This window comes from Pleurodeles waltl, chromosome 10 (genome assembly GCF_031143425.1).
Source record: "Pleurodeles waltl isolate 20211129_DDA chromosome 10, aPleWal1.hap1.20221129, whole genome shotgun sequence".
Classification (NCBI taxonomy): Eukaryota; Metazoa; Chordata; class Amphibia; order Caudata; family Salamandridae; genus Pleurodeles; species Pleurodeles waltl.
In genome coordinates, this window is record NC_090449.1 from 993,573,693 (window position 1) to 993,588,848 (window position 15,156).

The following is a 15,156-nucleotide window of genomic DNA, read 5'->3' on the forward strand; positions in this document are numbered from 1 at the left end:
CAGACATGATTTGTGACACATTATCAGATTTGCAGCCATTTGTAGACCTGGATAGGTCTCTGTATCTTGTGGCCCCTCAGGGGAGATGACACGTACAGGACTATGGGCCAGATGTACGTAGCATTTTGCATGGTGCAAACTGCGAAAGTCGCAGTTTGCGCCATGCAAAATGCGCATCGCGATACTCATTCACATTTTGCGAGTTGGTACCGATTTGCAAAATGTGAATGCGACTCGCAAATAGGAAGGGGTGTCCCCTTCCTATTTGCAACTCGCACCGCAATGCTAAATTGCTTTGTGACCGTGAACGCGGTCGCAAAGCAATTCGCAGTTACCACCCCTGTCACACTGGTGGTAACCCATTCGCAAAAGGGAAGGGGTACCATGGGACCCCTTCCCCTTTGTGAATGTTGCCAAAAATGTTTTTTCAGAGCAGGCAGTGGTCCTATGGACCACTGCCTACTCTGAAAAAACGAAACCAAATGGTTTTGTTATTTTTTTTGTATTGCAACTCGTTTTCCATTAAGGAAAACGGGCTGCAATACAAAAAAAAAAACTGCTTTATTTAAAAAGCAGTCACAGACATGGAGGTCTGCTGTCTCCAGCAGGCCACCATCCCTGTGAGTGCAGGGAATCGCTATGGGGTCGCAAAATGCGACCGACCTCATTAATATTAATGAGGTGGGTCTTTGCGACCCCATAGCGATTCGCAGGTGGTGTCTGAGACACCGTTCTGCATCCGAATTTGCTATTCGGAAATTGCGAGTCGCACCGACTCGCAATTTCTAAATCGCAAATTCAGAAATTGCTACATCTGGCCCTATATGTGTTACCCCTTTTCTTAGCATCTCTCTATGTGTGCTGCATTTTGCAGCACACATGGAAGGATGATGGGACCTCAATTAGATGTTTTTGTGCAGAAATGTGGCCCTTCCTGCACATTGACAATCGTACCAACAATGCAGACACCCATGCACCATGGTCCACTTGTGCCTGTGTTGGCACTAGGCACCAACTTGTGCACCTACACATGCAGTAGGGATAGAACTGCACCACATGTGATTGATGCATTGCATTCCTGTCCTTAATTTTGAAAGCAGATTAGCTCTAAATTAGGCCCTGCAGCGCTGCCCTGCACAAACTATATTGGATATGAGGCCCTGTGTGGGTTATTAGACACAGATGTGTCCATTGGTCATTCCACATTTGCTGTTGTTACTTGCTATGTACTTACCAACCAGTACGACATTCCCATATTGGTCTTTCTGAAATCTCTTATTGATGATTGAGTGGCAGAAGATGTATGCATCATGCACACTCCCCAGATATTCGGCCAGGATGTTGGTAAATAGGCCACGATGACCCACAATGGCCTGGACCTTCATGGAGTGGGTGTGCTTCATGTTGTGGTATATGTGTGGCATTGCTGCTGGAAGAAGAAGTTGCACATGTGTGCAGTCCATGGCTCTAAGCACATGTGGAAAGGCACCAATGGTGAAGAATCCTTGTTTTACCTCCATCTGCATTTGTTTTGTGTTGGGGAAGATGAGGTACTGTGGTGTCAAGGATATGATGGCATCCAGGACAATATTGAGGTACACAGGGATTGATGGCTGGGAGATGTTAGCCAATCTGGCTTTGGTGGTCTGGAGTGACCCTAATGCCAACATGTGGAGCACAGACATGAGCTTCACATGTGGTGGGACGTCAGTGTCCTGGGCAGTCCTTGTTTGGAGTCTAGGTGATATCGGGGGTAACAATTGATTGCCTCTGTTATCGGTAGTGGGTGATGACCTTAAGTTCCCTTAGGTTAACCCGCTGATGATATAAATACTCCTGCCTCCTGTGCCTCCTGTGCCTTTGTTGTGAGGGGGTGGGTAGAGGTGCATGTGGTTGGGGTGTCATGAGTTGTGGTCTTCTCCCTGAAACTCCCAGCTGCAAGATAAGGAGTTCCATGTTGTCAATGGGCTTACCAGACTGTTCTGTTTATGTTCTCTTTGTGCTTCACTGCAAATGTGTCATTACTTACACCTGCGTTACTGATGTGCAAAACTTTTGATGCATTTCTACACTGGCAGTAAAATCCAATCCGATGCGTCACTTTTCATTTTCCTTCTAAATATCCATGCCTCAGTTTTGCGCTAAAACTTCTGCAGGATTGCTTAACTTGCACACATTAATACGTAGGTGATGCAGCAGGAGAAGGTGCAGGTCACTTTAGATGCAGAACGATTAAAAGTGATGCATCTGCCTAGATGTGTCACCTTGTAAATATGGAGCACTCACTGCACCACCAATGCGTCAAAAATTGTGATGCATTGACTGTGCAAGCTCCTTGTAAATATGCCCCACAATGACTTCTTTTACTTTACAGTAAACTTTGGGTTATCTGGCCTGACACAAGCACAATTGCAGGATGGTACAAGGGGGCCTGCATTGGCACTGGCACTGGCACTGGCATATCTGCCAAGTTTCCCAGGTTCATGCATGATGGGCTACTCCAGTCCAGGTTTTGTACTTTGTACTTTGTATTCTGTAACCTGTAGCCTCCCCGTCTTGTGAAGGGAAACATGCCAGTTTAAGGACCTGCATTGAGAAGTAATCCCTTGACTGGGCAGCACATCACACATGGACCTGTGAAACATGGAAGGGCCAGACTGGCCTGGTTAAATAGATACCGCTCATGACAAATTCAGAGATATGGAGGATGATTTGACATGTGGGCATTCCTACCCTTTCACACAGCTCAGCTCAATGCAGCACAGCACATCAAAGTGTTGTGCTGCATAGGCCTGCATGTCAGGTTGCTAATATATGGTCCCTTGTTTTGACTCACCCAGTAGTTGATCCTGGTCCTCCACTTCAGTACTGTCCTGCGATTCCACTCCAGCTACCAAATCTGTTAGAATGAGGGATGCCACCTGCTCCTCCAGTGGATGCAACTCCCCTTGGACTTCGGGTCCTCCTCTGGTCCTTATGGCTGTCTTAAGGTTCCTGGCCAGTTTTTCTTTGCTCCTGTGCTTATTCCATCTCCTCTTGCACTCCAGAATGGTCCTCTCTGCTTGTGCAATGCAGTTTATTTTGTCCATTATGGATTTCCAAATGGCCTCCTTCCTCTATAATGGCAATTTTGAGGTGACAAAATGAGATGTTAATTTGTTGTCAAATCACTTATGTGATTCTTATGTGACTCACCTGGTTCTCTTTCTCACTGAAGTTGAACTTCCTCTTCCCCAGGGATGTTGGCAGGTCTTCTAGGCTGAGGTTGTTACCCTCCTGACTCTCTGAGGTTCTTTCCATGCTTGTCAGTATTGTGAAGTATTGTTGGGTTCAATCTGTTGCTCTTCATGCTTTCCTGTGACTCAACACACTCCTACATCAAGCAATACTAATTTGCAGCACGTAAGGGTGATTTTTGACAAGCAAATCAATGTTGCATGAAATAGGGAGTACTTGTGTTGAAGCACCTTGTGCCATTCCGAGCACCATTGCGTCAGAATTTGTGATGCCACCTCGGTCCTTGCCCCATGGTGTGCGGAACCATAAATACGGTGCATCCATTGAACAAGGAAATGCAGCAAGACAGCACATTTTTTTTGGCTGCAATGCTGCTGCAATGCTGAGTTGCATCAGAACTCATCAATATGCCCATAAGTTTACATTCCTTAAGATGTTAACTACTTCGGATTTACGATTGCCTTAATAGTTAGGATAAGCTTATTTATGATAGCGTAGTCTAACTTTTGGAGTCTTGCCTTTTTCTGGTTTTACTTCATCCTTCTTTCCATGCTTTCTAAAACATTCATAAGGTATCAGGGGTCAGGGATGGGATTGACCATGACTATTACTATGGTTTTTGCTGTTTTAAGATTCATATTTTCATGAGTCATTTCAGCTTGGATGTTTCCGAGCAGATAATAACACTAAACATACAATGCTTCGTCAATTTGTGTATTGGTTTGGCACTTTCTCTTTTTTCTTATATGTTCATCCAACTTACACACCAAAATTACAAGGTAGGAGTCCATGCTTCATGTACTCTGCTCACTGCACTTGTACTTATGAAGGTCAATAACATAAAACATAATTTTGGAGACACTGATAAAGTAGGAATTTGAATAACTATAAAGTATTCATATTTTAATATTGAAAATCAAAACATCTCCTCCATTTTTCATGTTTTTACATAGATTACACTCTACTGTTGCTTGGTACTCTTTGCCTATCATTTAGCCCCTTGAGGATGACAATTTACATGTTTAAATCCGGTACGGGTGTGCAACTAACTTTATAAAATGAATTGGATCATTAGAATGTTGGGAGCTCCATTGAGGGCAATGGAGTGCTCATACATTCTAATGGCTGTTAAAAGCAGTGAGCTCCAACATTCCAATGTTTCTCACACAGCAACAGCTGTGAACAAAGGCCTCATGTAGCCCAAGGGGATTTCAATCCTGTCAGGATCCATGAAGCCTTTGTTTTATTTATTAGAACATTCTGTTCTTTAGTGGTGGAATGTTCTGATAGCCTTATAGCCCCTTGTAGCTGGGCTATTCCAACCCTTGTTAAAGGCCCTCATCTTCGGCTCTGGCCTTTAATGCTGGAGTGGGTCTTTAATGGATAGTATAGCCCACTACCGTGGGCTATAAGGCTATATTAAATGCTGTAATATAGTAATTGATTAGTTAACTGTCATCTTCTCTCCACAAAAATATGCAGCAGAGTATGAAGGTGACTAACATCCATGCTCTTTCTTCCTAAATTATCCCCTTCCCATCCAATCAAAGTTCTTCTCACTCTCTTCTTTTGAACATTACTATTGGTTGTGCTCTAACCTATTCCCAACATCAACAGTTCCTATGGTTTGTGGAGGAGACGTGGTGAAAGCAATATCAAACCTGTCAAAGAGGAAGACAAAATGCAAATGCACCCACACCAACCCATTCAGCCTAATCTAGTACTTCTTACCTACTAACAGAGGAAGGCAGCAGGCGTTGACCTAGATCTCTTGCTTCAGACCAATTGTCTGGCCCATGGAACATTCTGAAACTGGAAATCAATGGCTGTAGGTTATGATACATGCCCTTTTTGTATGGTTTTTGACAATCCTGGCACAATTGGGAAACTGACAGACTTTTTGGAGTCCAAAACATTTCCCAACGTCACCACTCTTGTACACAGGTATAATAAATATTTTGTTTAACTAAGTTTTATATAGGTTGTATCAAATAGAGTAACACAGTGTCCCTATTATGCAGGATAATTCTACTGCAGTAAAATATGGGATGCTGGATTTTAGGTAACGTTTCTCTCGTATTCATGTTTGTACTTCTATTGAGAATGCTGACCTTTATTTCGAATTTGTCACTGATTTAGTTTTCTTTCATTCAAGTAAAAAGTATTTTTTCTGGAACCTTGTTTCAATATTTACCTTTAAATAACCTGTGTTTTACTGATAGGATTGGACCTATCCATCATTTCCTCCACCTCTAAAAAGACCAAACTTTCACTGGTGCTATTAATCGCCTTGTGTAATGTCACTAATCCCTGCTTAGTAAAATAAAAATGTACTTGCCAAGTGTGCTGGTTATGCACACCCTCTCGCATTTCAATTTAATTTTAATTTTGTTCATATGGTAGCTGTTCCACAGGCTTACCCCTCCCATTTACTGGTGACTAAAGCATAGTTACTGCCATTGCTGGTATATCATTATCTTTTCTCCAAGGCATGTATGTAAAGATCGTACAGGGTAAGATATGATAGGGGACCTTCCAGTGATGGTTTCTTTGTTTGGATCTATTAGTGGGAAATGAGTGGCTTAGATTGAATAACAAATGTCCTGACATCACACTCTATCATTCCATATTTTAGTTTTCTCCCTCCTACCAGTACCTTCATATTTGTCAAATATAGTTCCCGTAGGATTACCGAATACACCAACTCACATTGTGTTCGCAAGTAAGTGCCACTCTAAAGACTTACATCTTCTCCACCCTTAGGTGGATCACACAGTGCTTCCATATGGTTCTTTCCACACCTGATAGAATAGTATTCACTCTTTTTACCCAGTGGTGGAAACAGGGTTTCCCCATAGAGTTCACTATTTGCAAGTAGAATCAGAAAAATCAGTTGTGTAGTGGTAGCTTACAGTGGGTTTCATACCACCCACTTATTGATAACCTCAGACATAAATCAACGTTTGCTTTTGTAGTGTCTGGGTGGAGGTGACCTAAATCTGACATGCACCTATGCTGTACCTCGGTGGATACAAAGAGCTGCTACCAAATTGCTATGAAGATGAAGAGTCTCACTATTTTGCGAACTTCTGATTGATCCAATCAAACTTAGTAGGAGGCGAGTGCAAATCTGTGACTTATACTTGAGCATTTCACATGGGGTTACTTACTCTTTAAACTTCAAACCCTTTGACATGCCCAAGAAACGTTGCTTGAAAAGCAAAATCATAGAGATTAATATTAAGCAGTCACCAGAAGATGGCAAGCATGGTGAGTTACGTGGGGAAAGTAAGCACACAAAAAAATAACTCTATCTCTCCCTCATCTCTGTACTTTCCTTCTTGCTGAAGCACAGCCACAAGTCCTCCTTGATCGGAGCACAGCTCCGAATCTCAGGCATGTAACCAATGGTACTGAACAGTACAGCAAACTACCAACCAATCAGAACAAAGACATCACCTTACTTATCAGCCTAGAATGAATAGAGAGCTTTTTGGCCTCTTTAGGGATACAGAAGTGTTATACAAATAATACCCCTTCTCCCTTAAGCAAACAATCCAGCAATCAAATCCAAAACTCACACTGCTGTTAGCTTAATCTCAGCAACCATCCACCCACCATTAACATACACCCCTTAGGCAAAAAATCACAAACACACCCACCCCAACAGTCCAACAAATCCTACCAATAATGGCTACAAAACCCATCTTTAAAAATGCAAATTCCTCCTCCCAAATCTCAGCAATCTCTCCTACAACAAACCACAAACCATCACTCTGAGGGCTACTGTTAGGGTGATGATGATTATTATTATTATTATTATTAGTAGTATTATTATTATTGCTGTTATTAATAGTATTGTTATTAATATTGTTATCATGATATTATTAATGTGTTGTTCAGTTAATAAAAATCATTACAATAAAAGATAGATTGCAGTCAATATTTCTTTTTAAATCATCAGTGTTTCAACTCGGACACAAAACAATTAGCTCCAACAGTGCAAGGTACCTCGTAAACAATTACTGAGCCTACTGAACAGCTAACACACATTTCAGGTCTGCTCACTATTGTGCAATTGTGCTTATGTTTGTTAGGGGCTACTGGTATGTCTGTAGCAGCAGCTGTGGTAACTGTGGCAAAGGTCTGTTGCCTGCTGACAGGCAGCACTAGTTAAATGTGTTGGCGCCACCTCCTCCTCTTACTTCATTTGCAAAAGCAGGAAATTGGCCTCAATTTTTTTTACCTGCTGCTGTCTCTTGGAAATGTTGTCCCCGGCCCTCCACCATATTGTTCCTTGTCCTTCGTGCTCCTGTCCCTTCTCAGCATCTGGGTATGATGCTGCTGGGAAGGAAAAAGCACCCGTTAGTAGCACCGAATGGACTAAGCACGTGTGTGGTAAAATCCTGCACAGCTGCTGGTTCTGTCCTGTTCACTATCAATACTGGATCCATCCTCGCTAATTTCTTATTCTACAAATAGATATACTAATATTTATTTCTGATTTACAATTAGGATAACGTAAGAGGTTGTGTTAGGAGTTGACTAAGGGATGGTATAAGGAACTGTCTTACATGGCTAGGATTGACTAACGATTATTGCATTTGGTTAGTTTAGGTCAGGTTAAGACTATGGCCCATATTTATACTTTTTGTGCGCCGCATTTGCGTAATTTTTTGACGCAAAAGCGACGCAAACATAAAATATAGGCCCATATTTATACTTTATTTTTCCGCAGTATTTGAGTCATTTTGTGACGCCAAAGCGGCTCAAACTTACCAAATCCGTTTGCGCTGCTTTTGTATAAAAAAATGATGCAAATGTGGTGCAAAAAAAGTATATATATGGGCCTAAGTTTGATTACGATTAGAGCTGTGGAAGGTGGAAACAACTGTGTAAGTGGTGGTGCAATCATCGTTTACAACAGAAGGATGATATGGGAGGCGGTATGGGGGATATCCTCCAAGCACAGAAAATGGAAGAGAACCACAATGACATAGGAACATTACGGACTGGTGTTAAGAAGGGAATGAGAGTTGGGAATTTATGGGTTCATTGATATCTACACAAAATTAAGAAATGTAATTGTAAAATCACGTTTTTATATCTATAGATTTTATTTTCTAAAGAAATGCATATCAGACACAATTCCTGCCATTGGAAATCCTGGTTATTCTAATATTTTAAGCACATTTCCCGTATCACTGCAGGATGCATGTCACAGAAAGCAAACAAGCAGCCTGAGTATGCAGTGTTCCCCTTCTGTTTCCCACTCTCCTAATACACAAAATTGAGCATTTGTAAACAGGTGACTCAACTGTTTCACACTAAAAATATTATTCAACCTGTAGAAGGACTGCCTGTGTCTGGTCTTGTATCTCTGTCATTTTCCTGATAACATAATATATATATATCAGGCAGCCAATCTCTTATTTCATACAGTTCACAAATATTAAATAAGAATTGTCCACAGGCACGTGATGCCCTTATGCTTTGCCTAGCAATTAGTACAGATCTGCACTGGTAACTTGGAAATCTTTTGTACGATTGTGCATATCATGCGTACGTTTACCTCGCAACTCACTGGACAGTGGAGGTAAGATATGGGACTTCATTTACGCTCGGATATAAAAAATAATTCATGCATTCATGCTGCACCCTCTCCCTTGCACAACCTGCATTAAATCAGTAATTCTAGAGAGAATTATGTGTGCAATGTACATAAAATTATATGCAACAATTCAACTTCCAAACTCTTGTAATTCATTCATTATTCAGGATGTGTGATTTCATCACACTTAACTTATAACTTAATGTTTCAAGTCTGATTGTTGACATAACTCTGTCAAAGATCACCAGATAAAGTGCAACTCGTGGGGCAGGTGCAAGAAGATAAGTGATTTCAATGAAAAAATGACAAGAAAATGTTGGACAAATAAAATAATTAACTTCAAATTGAGCACATTTCCTGACCTTATATATGTATACAGTATGCAATATTTACATTGCGAACAAATATGGTTAGGACAGTCATTTGTCAATTCAATGTATCCAATAGTCCAATTTCCAACATGTTAAAGAAAACTAGGCAGCTAGAAGCCGGACATGCTTGTGAGTTAGCCAAAGCAGGCTTGACATTTGTCTGTGTATAGAAACAAATGGTTCATGCAATAATTCAGTTTTTGAAGAGGGTGAAAATGTCCTTCCAAATTGTTACACCTCGTTAGAAAATGTCCAGAGAAAGTCTCATACATATCACATCTAAAATAGAATTATCAGTCTCAAATCGTCAAGCATTTTCAATGGTAGGCGTTCATAATCCCAAGGATACATTCTCTACTATACCATATTGCTTGGAATGTCTGATATTGTAGATTACCAAACTCATTGGATCATTTAGACAGGCATTTATCACGAGCTGCAGGCTGGAGGTGTCTAGGTCTATAAGGAGCCGTCACAATTTGTACTCATCTCCTGATGGACGGTCTCAATTGCCTTTTCACCTCTTCTAGCACTAAATCATGGATTCAAATGGCACTATAAATCATAGATCCAATTAACTAAACCAGATGTTGCAGTCTAATTATTTTAAACCCAGAGGGGCTGAATACATGGATTTTTGTTCTGCAAACCTCAATGCTTCGAGTAATCACCGGTAATCCCATTACCTTGATTCTATTTCTTCGTCCCACTCATTATGCTGTAAAGTGTGTCCACACCTGGAAAACAAGAAAAATTGTACCCCTTCCAATGGGCCTACTTAGTGTCACCATAGCCCAGAAATTGATAGTCGACTTATAAAGCAGCCCAACAGCTTGTGATTGAAGCCAGACACACACCCAGTGGCGAAACAAAGGCCTCCGCATAGCCTGCAGTGCAAGCGAGGTCCCAAGCATGTACCCTGGCCTGAGAGCTCCTGACTGAGCCCGGAGGGGGCACCCCTCAATGTACTGAGAAAAGGGCCCCCTCAAGTTTCTTTATACCACTGCACACAGGGGCAGATTTACAAACATTTTGTGCTAGGTTAGTGTCACAAAAGCGACGCTAACGACCACAAATTATTTTTATTCTAATTTAGTTTCCAGTACAAAACTTGTTTTATGCAATAAAAGTACTCTAAAAGTAATGGAAAGCAGCGTGAGTCATTGCTTTGCTTTACTTAGTGCCAAGGGGGCGTTACATGGGTGGTACATGGGGGTTCCCATGCAACCACCCATGCCTTTTGATGCAAAACCCTTCTTACAATTTTGCACCAAAAGTTAAAGCCATTTGAAAGCAGGCATTAAAAAGAGAACATTTTTCATTCCTCTTTTCTTTCTCGCCATTTCATGCGTGCTGCACTGTGGAGCACACACGCAAAGTAGGAAAAGTTTTAAAGTGTGTCTAAGCATAGTACTTTGTACTGGAAGTGAACAAAAAACTATGCTAGACTCATGCACACAACCTTGCACTTTAGCTCAAAGGTGTGTATATGGTGCTCAGCAGCTAAAATCAGCGCCAGCGCTAGGGAGAGGGGAGGAGAGATCTATAATTCTGTAAATATGGCGCTCTCCTGTTCTCTCCGGCTGATGCAGCACAGTGCAGCATTTTTTGCTGGTGCACTGTGCTGTGTGACAATTTAGAATATCTTGGACACAGTGGTTGAAGGAGTTGGGCGGGAAATAGAATTGAGGCATTGGGATTTTTGGTCAGTAAGTAAGTTTTACCTCCTTATCATTTTGTTTTCCTAATCCTTGCTTTCTAAGGTTATACCTAAGCAAACATAGTGAGCATTTGTTTACCCACAGTAGCTATCCAGAAAGAGTAATGACAACAGAAAAAAGGTCGTCTGAGCCCAGATAGTCAACAAAGCCCCAAGTGCCAGTATCAAAGCAAGCCAAGAAGCACCAGGGGCACAAAAGGTAAATGGCTGACATAGTACATCCAGAAGGTCAAGGCCCCAAATGAACAGCCCACAAGAGGCAACAGGAGAACCAATGAACCCAAATTGTCATTTCAAACACACAATCAGCAACACAGGGAAAGAAAGTAGCCAGAAGATGCAGCAGTACAAGGACACTCAAACAAAGCATTCTGGCAAAAAACAGAGCCTATGAAAGGGAACAAAACCAACCTCTCTCCCTTTTGTTGGTGCCCAAAAGCAATAATGTCAATGAAAAAAGCAAAGGAGACCAAGACTTCCAAACTAAAACTAACCTCAAGCACCCTTGAGAGTGTAGGGGAAAGCCCTTAAACAAGCATAAACCCAGCCCCAAAAAAGGCACTGAAACACATTGGCTCTAGCTATGAACTAATGGCAAAAGAAAGGAAGTTAAAAGCAGAGCCTGTAGTCACCAACATGCCTGCAAGTAGTGCCAAGCACACAGAACGGAAGGCCCAGCCTGGACGAAGATGCATATCAAGGTAATCCCATGAAAGCTCAGGGACAGCACATGCTACACAAAGGCCTGCAAATGAAGTGGACAAGCCTGAAAGGTGAATGCCATTCATGCCATGCTCCAAGACATGCCTAAATGACAATGGAGCACAGTCGAGGCCACACAAGTGTCGTTCCTTCAGCACACAAGCTAATACGTCTGAGAAACCGAAATGAGATAGCAAACAGGCCTGTCCAATGTACATGTGGGAGCACTGAACAAGAGTGCACAGAACAAAGAGTGTGACCACACATAAATAAAGGATTGAGGCAGAGGGATACTACTGACCCTAACAAGAGGGCATGCCACAATGTGGAAATCGGGCCCAGAGTAGATCAACCTCCCACCCAAACAAAGAGCAGAAGGGGAGTAACAATAGTAATCCAGAGATAAAGGGACTAATAAGGAAGGGTGTAGCAACCAGAAGAACCATGTCCAGGATATCCCATGCACCAAGCAGGAATGCTGCCAGAAACTCAGAATCCCTGAGGAGCTATGAGACGCTAGAGGAGGAGGCCCAATTAGAAGATAAATGTTCTGAAGCAGCTTAGAAAGTCACCCGCTGCAGCAAATACCCAGGAAGCAAGCACTTTGGGGCTGGAATGTTGGGAACTCAAATAAAGTACCAACAGCACAACTCCAGCAGACTGCTGGAGCAGGGGGTGCTCACAATGGGCACAACCTCAAGATCAGGAGCCATACAGACCTGCACACATGCTTTAAATGACCCTTGACAAATGGAAGGAGAGAGCAATAGATCAAGTAGAAAAATGACTCAATAAGGCAACCTGAAGCATAGCATTGTCTTGCAAACAGAGTTAAACAGCCTGGGCAGAAGTAGGGAGAAATCTCAAGTGATGAGAAGTAACCATGGTGCCCAAAGTGTCAACCACCAAAATCAAAGTCCAGTAGTGGCAGGGCTCAATGCAGAAGAGAAGCTAACACCCAGCACACAAATGATATCAGCACACAACCCTATGAAAAAAGACACCTAGCTGCAGGCCAGAACACAGCAAGGCAAATTAGGATTGAACCCCACATCCAAGACCAAGACAAAGCCCAGCAAAGTAATCATATTATGGTAGAAAGTCCCAGCATCCTGGGTGTGGCCAGAGTGGGGACCACCCAAGAACATTAAACCTGTTTATGAGAACACAGGAAAAGCCAGTCAAACAGAGAGTGAGGGTGGCACCCCCTATTACACAAACCATTCCACCCAGGGTAAGATCAAGCCCCAACATGAAGGACATGGTTCATCCCAGTACTAGACCGCATGCTAAATAGGTAGTATGGGGAAAAATCCATAATACGGGGTAGAGAGGAAAAACCCCTCTCCACAAGAACTATGTCAACCAGCAATGCATAGTTGGTTTTGTTAGAATGCTTGATAGAAGCTGGGATTCACAGAGCACCTCACAAACTCATCTCTTCATTTCTGAACAGCAGAGAGCAGATGGGGACCCTCTGGAATTTTCTCTCAAAACCTTTTTCTCTCCCTTGCGGAGTCCCCCAAGGGTCATCATTAAGTTCTGTGCTCTTTAATATCTATATAGCATCCTTAACTAAACTGGTCTGCTCTTGAGGCTTCACTACAGTTGCCTATATTGATGACATCCAGATAGTGGTAGCTGTGCTTGGTAATGTGGGTGAGGTGGTAGATAGGTTCAGTAAATGTATTAATGCAACCGCAACATGGATGACCTCCAGTTGTCTGAAATTAACTCAGACAAGCTAAAGGTACTTAATTTCATTAAAGAGTCTACCTTTTGGGGTCATTCATGGTGGCCGGATTCCTTAAGTTCCATTCTGGTACCAGTGACTAAAGTGACAAAATCTACGGATAATCTTTTGCGCGGATCTCTCTTTTAGGGAACAGGTAAACAAGGAGGTGTCTTCCTGCTTCTTAGATCAATAAGTAAAGTGCTCCCATATGTTCCCTTTCAGCTGCAAAAAACGGTGGTTGTCACCTTGATTCTTTCCATGATCGACTACTGCAATGCCCTTTATATGGACTTGCGGAAGTCTGTCCTCAAGAAGCTGCAAGTGTTGCAGAATGCTGCTACCCGAATTCTACAGAAGCTTCCTGAACACTCATCAGCATTGAGTGCCTTAAATGATCTTCATTGGCTCCATATGAAGGAAAGAGTGACTTTCAAAGCCCTCTGTATAGCTCATAAGACCTTCCCCAGTGCAAAGTCTATGGTTCTGGCAGGAAAGATAAGGTGGCATTGACCCCACAGAAATCTCACCTCTGCTTCATCATGGCTGGTTACAGTACCCAGGATATATACAACCTCCTGGGGTGGTTCTAGCTTTGTGCATACCACCTGTCTGCTGTGTAACAGATTGCCTTTATACCTTAAACAACAATTTAATCTTCTTACCTTCTGTAAACATCTGAAATCATGTCTGTTCCCGTCTAGTCTAACTTGAGACTATTCACACCTGTTCCCTATTGTATCGGCTTTTTGCTACGGTTTCTCGGATTCTTAGTGCTTTACAAATCAAATCACAAATCACAGAAATGAGGCAAGACCATGCATGGAATACACACAAGGGACAGCCACATGGTGTGAGAAAACAGGGCTGATTGCAGAGGCCCCATAACTTTTTGCCCCCATTTTCCTCTTTTTGCTGGTGTTTTCCTGACTTTGATGGTGCCCTGGGTACTGCTAACCAGTCCCAGGGACTGTGCTCTGTGTAAAATGGATATGCAAATTAGGCTAATTATAATTGGCTAAGTTAACCTACCTATAAGTCCGTAGTATATGGTAGGGCATGTAGGTTTAGGGACCACAGCATAGGTGGTGCACACCTAGGTGCACTGCTGAGGTGCCCAGTGTCATTTTAAAGGCAGGCCTGCCTTGCTGGCTGCTTTTAAATTAAAATTATATGCAAATTCGACTTTGGAATTAAAGGTACTTCCAAAGTCTTAAACTACCTTATTTTTACATATAAGTCACCCCTAAGGTGTGCCCTATGTGCCCCTAGGGCTGGGTGCCATGTAACTATAAGCAGGGACTTTATAAAAATAGATTTATAAGCCCTGGTGAGGTAAAAACAGCCAAATTCGTTTTTCCCTCATTGAAGTAAATGGCCTTCATAGGCTAGAATGGGCAGACTTTATTTTAAATTTTAAAGTCTCCTTAAATGTTGCAATGTTGCATACCAAGAATTTGGTATCAAATTAATTGTTGTAATAAATCCTACAACTTCTAGTTGTTGGATTTAATATAACTTGTTCAGGTAAAAAGTTTAGACTTTACCTAAAAAGTTACCAATTTCAGCTCTGCATTGTTTTTGCTGCTGTGCTCTGATTGGCCAGCCTGCAGCAGCTTCTGCCAGGCTACCTTGATGAGGTGTGAAGTGGCCTGACTTCACACAAAGGAATGTGCTTGGGGGAGAGAATCTCCCCTCAGCAGATGGTGAGGCAGGAAGGGGGAGGGCTGCCAAACTGGTCTTCAAAGGCAGAGAAGGACATTTGCAGCACCCAGCAACACCC